At 41.1% G+C, this 4,996-nt stretch overlaps 1 non-coding gene across 1 annotated transcript; it reads left to right on the top strand.

The window, feature by feature from the left end:
• The first annotated feature begins 4,141 nt into the window (after positions 1 to 4,141).
• On the top strand, positions 4,142 to 4,305 carry LOC134404354 (U1 spliceosomal RNA). Its single transcript, XR_010025866.1, has one exon. It is a non-coding gene; the product is annotated as a U1 spliceosomal RNA (small nuclear RNA).
• The last annotated feature ends 691 nt before the right edge of the window (positions 4,306 to 4,996 follow it).

Raw genomic sequence — 4,996 nt, 5'->3', positions numbered from 1 at the left:
TGTGTGATACAGTCTCCCTTTCCCTCAAATATTTTTTCTGACTGCAAATCCTTCACTGGATGACCATAGTCTAACCTTTCCTAACATTTAACACTGTTTACCCATCACCTTACTGCATACTGCTACCACTGAACAAATGAAGTAGTTGACAAGTATACAACAACCAAACAACCAAGCATTCAGAAAGAGTATAAACTACTATTCGCCTGCAAACGTTAGCCATGGGACAAAATGGACTAAAGGCTACCACCACTTAGCTTGTTTCAACTTCAACCAGACATAACAGTCAAAAACAAACGAGAAAAACACAACTACATTGAAATTGCAATACCTAATGACAAAAATGTTTCAGAAAAGGAAGAGGAAAAGAGAGAAAAATATACACCACTGGCTATGGAAGTTAAAGAACTATGGCAACAGGAAAAACTTACAAATATTTGTTAGTCACATCAGTCACCAGCATGACATCACTGTTTTTTGTACAGAAAACCTTCAGAAATTAGGCCTACCAAAATACATGCACACCGACATCCAGAAAGCAGTCATACTTAAAACATATTCAATAGTCAGGACATTTCTGAATCAGTAAAAGACAGCATGACTTGGCAAAGCCCATCATGTTCACCTAGAAAAACCACCACAAGCAAGAAAAGAGAGATTGATGATGATGATGATGATGATGATAGCAACCCTGTTAACTTTTTTTAAAGTTTCTTTAAGAAGGATGAACAATTGTCAGCCACTGTTACAAAATATATGTCATGCCAATTATAGCAAACAAATTGGAAACAAAGGTCTATGGGTCTAAAATGCATTATTTAATAGGAACATCACCTCCAAATCATCCCCCAACTCACAGAAAACTACAGCCACCCCCACTACAAACATGCAAATGCATTCATTCAATCAAACAACCAGGCATCCCATTGAGACATCAATACACTTACACTGCCAGAACACATGTGCTTGCACAGACACACACACTCAGCACCACTCACTCCAAAAACACTCATGCACACATGTGTTCACTCAAAGACCCCATGCACCCCATTCACCCATACATTCTCTCTCTCTCTCTCTCTCTCTCTCACACACACACACACACACACACACAAACCTCAGTCTTACCTCCTACTCGCTTCTTCTCTTTCTTCTTCTCCTCCTCCTGCTGTTTGCTTCTTTTTGTTTCTTGCTTCTTCTTCTTGCTACTGCTTCTTCCTTCATCTTCTTCTTCAGCGCTGGGGGGGTGGGGTGCTGGAGGCTGCGTGGGTGGAAGTTCCTGCACGCAGCCCCCAACCACTCATCTCACTTTTGCCCCCCCCTCGTGGCAGCCATCTTGAATCTCGCCTGAACTCACGCGAGATCTCGGCTGTTGACTGGGTCTCGCGAGAGTTCCCAGCCAGCTGCCGGGATTTCGCATGAGTTTGGGCAAGATTCAAGATGGCTGTTGACACTTGCCGGGGAAACTTAGGCCCTGTAAGGTGGGGTTGCGGTTGCTGCAGGCCCAGTAACCACAACCCCGGTATTTTGGGCCCTGACTCTGGTTCCTCCGGACCCCCAGATCTCCCCGGAGGTTTCTGGAATTTTCCGGAGGGTCTGGGCAACCTATTCAGTCAGCGAAAACTAAGCTGATTACCATTACCCAGAGGACCTTCTCTTCTGCTGCTCCCAGACTGTGAAATGGCCTGCTGGGAGAGATTCACCAACTTAACAGTCTTTTTGAATTAAAAAAAAAAGCTATAAAGGCTGATTTCTTCCATCAGGCCTACTCAGTCGAATTTTAAGATGTCTGGCTGTTACTTTAATAATGTATTAGTTTTATGTTTTTAATCAGTTTCATGTATTTTATAGTATTTTTTTTGTATTTGCTGTTGTTCTCCACCTTGATCCAGAGGTAGAGGCGTGTAATAAATTTATTATTATTATTATTATTATTATTATTATTATTATTATTAATTTCCCCGACAAAACAAACTCCATCTCCCTCCATCTCTCACCTTTTCATTCTCTTTTTCACACAGCAAGAGACTCTCAGATAGGGTGGCCAACTATCCTATTTTGCTGGGGATGATCCTCTATTTTAGAGAGCTGGCAGCAGATGGTCCTCTATTTAAAGGGGTCCTCTGTTTCCTTGTTTGGCTGTCCAATCTAAGTTTGGTTAGGGATGGGGAAAACAGTGATGTTCGAGATCTCCAGTGTTTTCCAAACATGGGCTTAATGTTCATCTCATGCCCCAACTCCCGTTCAAATTTGCTATCGCTGTTTGCTCAGTGCAAATGGGAAAATTGCCCAAATCAAGCAACTATCAAGCATGAAATTCGCACAACTTTCCCCCCATTCTGTCTATGGGGGGAAATTGTGCAAATTATAAAATTTGGATAAATTTAGGAAGTTTGTGTAAATTTAGAGAATTTGTGCAAATCAACTGTAAGCACATGTTTGGCAATTAATGGGCATTTTCAATAGACACATGTTGGTGAAGTTGTAAATAGGGCGTGTTTGCATGTTTTGTGCACAAAAATGAAATCCTTATACATCCTTAAGCCTGGTATAAAGTTAAAGAAGCAGAAGAAAGAAGAGCAGGAGCCTTGAAGTTGCTTATCAATAGTCAGCATCTGGACAACAGACTGAGCAGATCACATAGACCATCTAGTTGGTCTTCTCCACTATGGTGAGCTGTATTTATTTTATTTAAATTATGGTTGTTCTTTCTACATTTGCATCCATACAAGTAACATTGCATGTGCAAAGGTCATGCAAATTAATGCCCTCTTTCATCATCTTTTTTTATGATGCCTTTCTTCTTTTTGGCCACCCTACATCATGGCTGCACTAAGTTGGAAAAACTGGTGCCAACTCCAACATGCATCTCTAAATCCAAAGAAAGTAGGGCCACTGTGGACATAGTGACACAGGGAATCTGCCACCTTCACCTCCATTTTTGGTGGGCATTGATGGTCTCATGAACCCAAAAAAGAGCAAGAAAGGGTTACAAATTAAGGGCATTTGGATTTCACCCTGGGTATCCTCTTTAAAGGTTGGCATTGGCCATGTTGGCTGGGGGCGATGAGAGATAGAACTAAACAACCTCTAGAGGGACACAGGTTCCTCTCCCATGCTCTCCTGGATGACAACAGGCCAGGAGGTTGCAGATAGCTACTTGATTCGCAACCAGTATTGATCTCGTTAAAAATCTTAGACCACCCAGAGTGGAAGGCTACTCTCTAGCATGTTATGCCTGAAGTCAAAAGGAAAATAAACTCCAAAAGAAGTATGAGAGAAGGAGAAAAATGTCTCCCTATCCACATTTTCCACACCATGCATAATTTTGTGCACCTCTGTCATATCTCCCCTTATTCTCCTTTTTTCTAAGCTAAACAATCCCAGATGTTGTATTTTTTTCTTCATCATGGAGTTGCTCCAGCTCCTTGATCATTTTTAATTGCCATTTTCTGCCATTTTTCTAACTGTAAAATTTCCTCCTCCTCCTCCTCTTCTTCTTCTTCTTCTTCTTCTTCTGATTATTATTAAAACCAATGAGACTACTTAAATATGATAGTGGTCTTAATTTTAAAAAATCCTCTCCCTCTCTAGTCACATTTTCTTGAGGGAAAAGAAGGAGCATCAAACCAAAATACATTACGCTGGGTGTTGCTGGGTTTTTTCTCTCCCTCCTCCTTGAAGCGTGTTAATGACTGCATCAACTTCCATGAATTGTTTACCTGTATAGGATTTCCTGAGAACTTTGCTAATAATTCAGCTGGCAGATGCCTTGGTTTATGCATTAGCAAACCGCATTTGGGTAAAAGCATGAGGCATTTCTCAAAATAGTAGTTAGCTGCCTGGAGGACCTGAGCTATTTTTGCCATTTGCAAAGGTACTTGCAAGACATATGTTTGTTCTTTTCCATCCTATGATTTAATATGACATGTCAGGAACAGGAAGAGGAAGTGTGAGGTCACCAATGAGAGAATGCAGATAAAAAATGATGTAAATGTCTGAAAACTACTGCTGCTTATCATGTTTACAAACACTTTATATGTCTTCCCATTGGCAGATCTCAATACCGCTTCTTCACCATGATGCAATAGAATGCCCAGTCATTTCACTTTTTTGTATTATTAATTTGTTTGTTTTTATTATTCTTACCTGACAGGGGAGATACTATGATCATGAAGGTGGTTTTCCGAGGTTGATGCTCATTCATTGCACTCCGGGTGTGCTGACCCCTGTGATTTCCCAAATCCTGGAAATTCTACCTCTTTATTTTTTTTATAGTCAACTTTTCTACCAAGGAGCTTGTACAGGGAACGCCCCCATTCATTTTAATCTCACAACAATTTATTTATTTATTTATTTATTTTATTACATTTATATACCGCCCCACAGCCGAAGCTCTCTGGGTGGTTTACAACAATTAAAAATAGTAAACATTAAAAGTATAAAAAAATTAAAAAACAACAACATAAAAAACAGTATAAAAACAACAGTATCCATTTAAAAACAAAATTCTGGGGTCCATTAAAAACAAACTTAACATTGTTAAATGCTGTTAAAATGCCTGGGAGAAGAGAAAAGTCTTGACCTGGCGCTGAAAAGATAACAATGTTGGCGCCAGGCGAGCCTCATTGGGAAGATCATTCCACAGTTGGGGGGCAACCACTGAAAAGGCCCTCTCCCTTGTTGCCATCCTCCGAGCTTCCCTCGGAGTGGGCACTCGGAGGAGGACCTTAGATGTTGAGCGCAGTGTACGGGTAGGTTCATGTTGGGAGAAGCGTTCCATCAGGTATTGCGTTCCCAAGCCACATAGGGCTTTATAGGTTAAAACCAGCACCTTGAATTGGGCTTGGAAACTTATAGGCAGCCAATGCAAGCGGGCCAGAATCGGTGTTATATGCTCAAACCTCCCTGTTCCAGCTATCAATCTGGCTGCTGCATTTTGCACAAGCTGTAGCTTCTGGACCGTCTTCAAAGGCTGCCCCATGTAGAGGGCATT

The sequence above is a fragment of the Elgaria multicarinata genome, chromosome 9 (assembly GCF_023053635.1).
Source record: "Elgaria multicarinata webbii isolate HBS135686 ecotype San Diego chromosome 9, rElgMul1.1.pri, whole genome shotgun sequence".
Classification (NCBI taxonomy): domain Eukaryota; kingdom Metazoa; phylum Chordata; class Lepidosauria; order Squamata; family Anguidae; genus Elgaria; species Elgaria multicarinata.
Note: the sequence above shows the minus strand (reverse complement) of the source record. Positions and strands in the feature narration are given on the sequence as shown.